Source organism: Limulus polyphemus, unplaced genomic scaffold (genome assembly GCF_000517525.1).
Source record: "Limulus polyphemus unplaced genomic scaffold, Limulus_polyphemus-2.1.2 Scaffold5692, whole genome shotgun sequence".
NCBI classification, from domain to species: domain Eukaryota; kingdom Metazoa; phylum Arthropoda; class Merostomata; order Xiphosura; family Limulidae; genus Limulus; species Limulus polyphemus.
The window spans coordinates 7,770-16,285 of NW_013671302.1; the positions used below are offsets into that span (position 1 = coordinate 7,770).

Sequence of the window (8,516 nt, forward strand, 5' to 3'; positions counted from 1 at the left end):
ATCTACTCGTACTCAAAGCGTGTGTTGCTGTTGACATTCTTGGATAGGTATGGTGATCATGAAAAATTGAAGAACGTTTATTATTTAGAAATTTTATTTTGGTAAATATCTATTTTAACGTTTAAAAATGCTCCACGATGGCTCAACAATAAACTTGATGACTTTTAATGCTAAAATTCAGGGTTCGCTCTCTTCGATTGGCACGACGCCAATAGCCCATTGTATACTTTACGCTAAAATAAATATTAAGTAGATATGCAGGTATAGATCTCTGTTTCCTTTTGCCTTGTATACACATGCTCGTGCGTTTGGTCATACAGGTATTTTTTATCAGTGAAGGGGGAGACTTTTTTTCCTACCTATCGAGTAGATTTTGCTACTTTATCTGGGTTAATTTTTTTTTCCTGTATAAACTTTTTTCGTTTGTCTTATGTACTGAATATATATATATAATGAAAAATAGAAGAAAAAACATTAACGAGTTGTTAAAGAGGCCATAAAACGCATGGACAAAACCTTATAACGTTAAAGTTCTATCGAAACCATTGATGCTAGGGCAAGCTGTTCATCCAGTAGTTTAAATACATGTCAAAACTACCCAATACAAGTAGATGTGGATACAAATTCAAAGTTTTTGTTGGAAGCCACATAAACACACCGGAAGCCAGTGTAAGAGTTGTCGTAGCTTGCAGGTTTTTTCAGACTTTTCCACAGCCCTGTCTTCGGTAACTAAAGGAACTAGTATCATCATAACCAGCAGTACCTTATGGGACTACAATCACCTTTGTATCGAGTCAAAGAACTTAGGAGACAATTTTCACTTTTTTCATCAATAGTTAAGACCAAAATATTATGATAGTAAACTACGTTGGGAATTATATCAGGTCCAATTGAATATTATTTCACATGTGAATAAACATAAACACCAAGCTGGTCATCTTACTGCTCAATTGATCTTACCAATGTTAACAGCACCACGCAACCTACCAGAAGAAAGTCTGAATCATTACTAGTCATTAATATTTGTTCGTGCCAAGCAGTTAATGATGTGTCATCAGAAAGTGGTGTCACAAAGTTATGAAAGGGGTTCATGGACATAATGAAGAACATCAGGAGAAACCTTAGCAGTGCATGCTCTAACATGTGGAATCTTATTTATTTGCACTAAGAAAGGGTGCCTAAAGACGCAATGAATCCATTGACACATTATCAATTCACAATACACAGACGCGTTTTGAAATGAAACATGTCGTACAATTAATTTATGGTAGAAGTTATGTTGTGAAGGGAGCTATTCGAGTCGCTATGAGGTTTGAAAGCATCAAATAGGCTCATGGATCTTTCAAAGCCATTAAACCAGCTTATAATGATTTGTTGTTTGACTCTCAAGAATGTGTAAATGAGACAGATAGATTAATTCAACAAATTCAGCGTGAAGTTTTCCCCAAAAAAGCTACCCAAATTGAAAGTTGTTTTAAAAAGAGAAAATACTGGGTGCTGTGTTAAGGACTGCAGAAGTTGTCGATCTTATGTGGTTTTAAAGAGCACTGTGTACATAACATTAAATTATAAAAGGTAATTTGCTTCCGTCTTAAAATAGATTAAGATATCACCGTACTAGTTTTATCAAAAGACAGAAATATAATTTAGTGGTGGAGGGAGTAATTATCAGTCAGAAAACATGAATAAGGTCATCTTCATATGGAATGAACGTAACATCCATTTTTGATATTTGGTGTTTAAAGATATTTTTACCAAGAGTTATTAGAAACGCAGAGATACCGATTGGTAGTGGATCTACAAACTGTTATTTGGACAGACATTATCTGTAAAGAAGGCGGTTTGTCAGCACAGGTAAAACTAATGAGCGAACTGTTGTTAACTGCAAAGTGATTGCAATATGTGAAAACAAAATGTTGGAGAACAAACTGAACAGTGAATCTTGTGGTTATAGCTTTTGAAGAAATGTAGTTGAGAGCTTGAGATCATCCTGATCATGCTCGCCCTTTCAGCCGTGGGGGCGTTATAATGTGACAGTCAATCCCACTATTCGTTGGTAAAGGAGTAGCCCAAGAGTTGGCGTTGGGTGGTGATGACTAGCTGCTTTCCCTCTAGTCCTTTACTGCTAAATTGAGACGGTTAGCGCGAAATTCAAAACAAACAAACAATATTATTAAATTAATTAGGCTTGAGGCAGAGATACTATTTTGGCAAACAGAATCTCTCTCGTGTTCACAAATTAAAATGTATTGTCTTAGTGGGAATCCTTACGCTATATAACAAGTTTTTTTGTTTTTTTTTTTACAGGCAATGCGAAGATGCGAGAGTTTATCAAAAATAACCAGAAAAAAAAATTGAAACTAGTATTACCCTGATTCTTTCTACTTTGAGATACTTTTCTTTATCTTATAACAGCTAGACACCTTGATGTTAAGAAGGTGTTGGTGAAGTTATATGAAAAATTATGTGCAAATAGAAAATGCTTTATATAATTTGTATTAGACATAAGACATATTTTATACGTCGTATTATCACTTTTTAATTAATTTTATATTCGAAACTGAAACGTATCAACATCTTAACCTGTTGTACTTTGTATGTTATAGAGCACAAAGCTACATAGAAGTCTATCTGCGCTGGGTCCACCGGGAGTATCTAAACCCGATTTTTAGCGTTATAAGCCTTCAGAGCCACCAGGGAACCGTGTCATGCAGTCCAACCTGTATTTGATGCATAATGTCTCATGGTAATACTACAAAATGTATTTTTCCATCTTTAATTTCTGTGCTGTCTGTCTCTAAATCAATTTATCAAAACGTTTGCAGCTTTGAAGAGTTGTGTGATTTTTCATGTAAAAATATGTTGAGAATTTTTATTTCATACTATTAACAAACTGTATAATTTTGTACAAAAATTTCTCAAATGCACAAAATGCGTTTTTGGTTGGTGCTCTGTCCCAAAACGTGCAGGAGTTTACAGCACTCCTCCACGCCACCTAGCTGAATATGTATACCGTTTTTTTTATCACCAGAATTGGGCAACTTTTCCAAGATTAGTTCAAGAACTTTATAGTGTGATAGTTCTGAAAAACATGTTCAAAAATAGTATAAGTGTTTTATTTTTGTGTGACAGGTATCAAAAGGTATTGTGTTGTCCAACAATAAAGATATTTGAAAATATTCTTTCCAATGATGTGTTTCAAGTTCGGATGATAGGGTAATTGTAGTATAAGTTTAGCCTGAAATTGGGTGGAAAGAATTCAATCTTAATTAAAAATATTACATAATCTAATCAAAACTGCCTTGGTTAGGGCGCTCGACTCGTAATCTGAGGGTCGCGGGGTCGAATCCCTGTCCCATCAAACATGTTCGCCCTTTCAGCCGTCGGGCGTTATAATGGGACATTGGTAAAAGAGTAGCCCAATAGTTGGCGGTGGGTGGTGATGACTAGCTGCCTTCCCTCTAGTCTCTCACTGCTAAATTAGGGACGGTTAACGCAGATAACCATCGTGTAGCTTTGCGCGAAATTCAAAACAAACTAAACCAAAACGAAACAACCCTTAAGGTTTCAACTGACAGGGGATTGGTATTCACGCTGCGTGTTGTCGAAAACTCTATCTTGGTAGAGATAATGCTGTAAAATTTACGTAAGATTACTAATCAACGCTGATAGGTAACGTCGGAATATCGTTGTTGCTCAATGTATGTGAGGTTAAAAGGCCGAGTGGTAGTCGTGGGTAAGTTATACTGTAATTTCTAAAATTAATTTCACAACAAAAACAAATTTTTTTCGTAGCTGTATTCAACAAATTCATTTTAAAAAATGTGAATTGCTGTTAAACTTAAACTGTCAGATTTCATATTCATGTGGTTGTTTAATTTAATACGTATCAAAAATCGCTTAATTATCAGAGCTAAAGTTAAGAACAATGTTAGCCGTTGTTTTATTTTGCATTTTCATTTATAAGTCTTCTGCAATACCTGATCAGAGTGCCTGCAGTTAAAAGTTGCACGCTAAAGGAGTGCTTTGGCTTTTTGCCATTAAACTTCATGAGTCCACGAAATGGACTTCTTCGACTGTATAATAGTGTGGTCTGCAGGAAGAAAGTTGATTTGGGTTTTTCCTATTTATTACGTACATATGTACTACTGAAGGGACGATATTTTATAGTTAAATTGTTCTTCAAGTAATTGAACAATAGAACCGAAATTAAAACGTATTTCACTGAAAAATATATCATTGTTTACAATCCGTCGAATATGAGTATCTTCAAATTCAAAGTCATCAATGATACAGTCTGACTGAATTAACTTATCTGAAAATTTCCTTTCGAAAGAGCGTCCCCCAGTGGCACAGCGGTATGTCTGCGGACTTACAACGCTAGAATCCGGGTTTTGATACCCGTGATGGGCAGAGCTTAGATAGCCCATTGTGTAGCTTTGTGCTTACTTACAAACAAACAAACCTTTCTAAAAAAAAACAGAATCTAGGTAGTGGATGTTCCTCATTGTCATTAATTCCACTAATTAATAATTTAGAAAAAATTTTAATAAATATATTTCAATTTTTGGTTGTACATTGTATTTAAATTCGGGGTCGTTCACGATTTCGCCATTTTCATAAAATTTGGAGAGCTCTTACAGTGAGGATTATCTAGCACTCCTTGATATTATGTTTATTTACAGTCTGTTTTAGATTATTGGCTTTACTGACCCCAATTCATGGGGCAAAAATTTCCCCGACCAACCAAAGTCAAAGTTGCAATTACCACAAAAACTGTTTATTGGCAGTCTTTGTTAAGTTACTTCATACTGATGAGCAGTTTCTTGAAAATGATTGAACTTGGGTAATACCTCAGATGGAGTTGAATTAACCACTGGAAAAAAAAAGCCCTCTTAAGCCCCTTAAACATGGATTTTGAGTGACTGAGTGGAATAGGTAAACGCCTTTGTTAGAATTGAAAGTACTAATGTTCAAGATGTAGAGTGGGGAAACATTTGTGGTGATATTGAAAACTACTGTAAATTGCCTTCTTGATCTTTGATTCTGATTAATTGAGTGGAAGACAACTGTTGTAAACATGAATGCATTAATGGTGAGCTTTGATTCTGAGTAACTGCGTTGACCAACTAAATGTCTATGATGGAATTAAAGGTTTAGAACTTTGTTGAGTTTGTATTCTGCGTGACTGAGGACAAATGGGTAAATTGGACTCACTAATGTTAAGTTCTCAATCCTAGATTGGTAATGGCCAGGTTTATTGTGAAACATTCAATATGTGGTCTGGGGAATCCTTTGTGGTATAAGGAAATACTGATCAATATCTTCTTGAACTCAAATTTTAAGTGAATTTATGTACGGAGGAAATATTTGAATGCACTAAACCGACGAATATCCTGGTAGGCAACAGTAAATTTACTAACTTACAACACTAAAACCCTAGGTACGATTCATTGCGGTGGGAAGAGTGTAGATAGACAACTAAGCAGCTTTGCAATACACAAAAATTAACTAAATAGACGAGTCTTTTCTTCAGCTTTGATTCTGAGTGAAATCATGAACACCTACAATTTTTTTGTGGATTAAGATGTCACTGTTTATAATTATTTATTTTTTCGTGACCTGGCAAACTGGTGAAACTATTGTGATGGAGGATTTATTCTCCTTAATAAACCATTTTTACCTTGGATTTTCAAGACTGGGAAGACTGACGAGACACTTGTGACTGAATTTTTCTTCTTTTAATTGCTTTTTATTGTGACCTTGGGTTCTGAGAAGTGGAAGGACATGTGAAACATTTATAAGAGGCTATCTGCGCTAGCCATCCCTAATTTAGCAGTGTAAGACTAGAGGGAAGGCAGCTAGTCATCACCACCCACCGCCAACTCTTGGGCTACTCTTTTACCAACGAATAGTGGGATTGACCAGTTACATTATAACACCCCCACGGCTGAAAGGGCGAGCATGTTTAGTGTGACGGGGATTCGAACCCGCGACCCTCAGATTGCGAGTCGAGCGCCCTAACCACCTGGCCATGCCGGGCCTATTTATATAAGATAGATTTCTCGGAATAGGTCCTTTTGTGGAATTGGATTTTGAAAGTAGGTATGGACTCGCGAAATACTTCTGATGAAATATTTCTATCTCTCTCTCTTTTTTTTTCTTGGTTTCTGTGAAATTGTACATATAGGTGAAATAATCCCAATAGAAGTTTTTTTATTCTTCTTAAATAGTCAGTTTATTTAACTCTTTTCTGACTGGACGGATTGACGAAACGCTTGTGTATGAAAATTAATCTTCCCAAGAGGTCTTTCTTCTAACTGTAGAATTGAGTTTTTGATATTTGAAGAGTTGCTTTTCCTGCGTTGTTTCACAATTATCGAAAGATATTGAAACAAGCACATAATAACCGTGCGAATCTAAAAATCATATTTGTTTTTCGTCATAAAATAGAGTGAAGTAGCGGTGATTAAAACCTGAAGCAATTAAATTGTATTTGGTGAGTAACAGTGGAATGAAAATACACCTGATTAAATATAAACACTTTTTTTTTTTTAGTTTTCGCAAGAATACAGTATATTTCATGTACGTTTCATGTAGAAGTACTCCTAACAAAATATTATTGATAACTTTGGCTCTCTGTCAGTCCATTTTTTCTGTGTTAAAGGTTTGGAATTTTGCCGAACTGTTGCTTAGTTGGACATTTGAACTTGAATGTGACTGTTGGACTTAGATTTTAAACGATACAGTTGGTTCTAATAAGAGAAATGTTGTCATCTAGGTATGAAGAGTACGGGTAACACAAAAAAATATGTTAGGTATTTTTCCTTCCTACTTACGATTTGAAGGTGTTACCCGTACTTGAAGGAAAAATACCTAACATATTTTTTTAAATCGTAAGTAGGAAGGAAAAATACCTAACATATTTTTTGTGTTACCCGTACTCTTCAAATCGTAAGTATATATACATTAGTTTCTGAGCAATCGTAGGCGAATGAATTATATATTTTCAATTATTTGGTCTACAGATAGATAAATACACTTTCCTGCTGTTCATTCTACTCTACTGGACTTAAAACGTAAGTAAATAACTAGAAGTAAAGAATTACTAAAAAAATGTTTACTTAATTATTGTAATCAATTATTGTAAATAATAGCAGTATATATATATATATTTGTCGTTGTTGTTCGCAAACCTAAGTAATTGGTCTTTTGTGATGTGCCCACCGCGAGCATCGAAACCCTATTTTTAGCGTTATAGGTCTTCAGACTTACCTCTGAGCCACCGGGCAGCACTAATGTCTATTGATATATTATAATATATAATAATATTTTATATTTAGTTGTATTTATATCATTTTGATTTATGTGGAGTGCTTAAAGCTCTGACGGTGAACACTTTGTTTGTTTGATATGAAATTATTTATACTGTTCAATGTTTCAAACACACAGTTTCTGTTTGGCTTTTGAACTAGAACAAAACTTTTTAATTGGCGTTATTTAATATCTAATGAACTTAGTTTCACCCTATGACCATGTAGTTGTATTAGCTCAGTGTGCTCGATTAAATTTATTTTGTCACTAAATTTATGAGAAATATTTATGAATTAATCTGAGGTAAACGGAATTGCCTCATTGATATTCATGCCTCACTGCGTAGTTTTTGACATCCATCAGAATTTTAAAGCGTATTTATATTTTATATGGAAATGAAGCAAACTTAATTTTTATCTGTGGGGTTTTGAGTTTGTTTTACTTCACCATATAGTATTCTAAATTAATTTAGTTATGACACTTTGTCGAATTCATTATTCGATATTATACAGCGGACAAACTGTTAAATTATTGTATATATATATATATATATAAAATAAGTATTAAAAAATTTTTGGTAGAGTTCCCATTGTCAGTCCTAGTTGTCACCTTAAAGTCATAACGGATAATGCCTGTGGTAATAGCTCCCAAATGCATTGGGGATATCCCATCTATCAGACAAAATCCAAACACTAATGTTAAACTAGCCAGCAAACATGAAAACCAATGAAGGGTATGGAGTTGAGTGTTTACACCCACAACGTCTCAACTCCTACTACCCTTCTCTGTCTGCAGCCAGTTACCCGTAAAAGTTCTTAAAGTAGAAAGTAAAACACCCTAAAATTAGAAACTCCCAACCTCCGCCCTCACAAAAGAAATTAAATAAAACTAAATTATCTTAAACAGAACCACTAACCCTAATTTTATAGTTCTTACGTTGTTAATATATTCCCAACTTCCTCCCTTTCTCTTGAAAAGTTATTCAAGATGAGCCTTGAATAGACGAAACTGCAGTCCACAGCAAAAGGAACAGCCAATCAAATAATGCATTAGGCCTCACGTCACTGATTTTCTTTTCGATTTCACCTCTGGTGAAAATGAAAAGAAATCTTTAACACATACATATATATATAGTATTTTTCGGAATATAAGACGCACCCTTATTTTGAAGTTTTGGGGGGAAAAAAGCTACAGTCGCATTT

The 8,516-nt window shown here is 34.6% G+C and overlaps 1 protein-coding gene across 1 annotated transcript in view; it reads left to right on the plus strand.

Moving 5' to 3' along the window:
- LOC111089258 overlaps positions 1-8,516 on the plus strand; it is a gene marked incomplete at its 3' end in the record, with an annotated part of 29,745 nt that overhangs the window by 5,947 nt on the left and 15,282 nt on the right. Inside the window, exon 2 of the mRNA XM_022401418.1 lies at positions 2,607-2,746. The remainder of the gene's footprint in view (positions 1-2,606; positions 2,747-8,516) is intronic.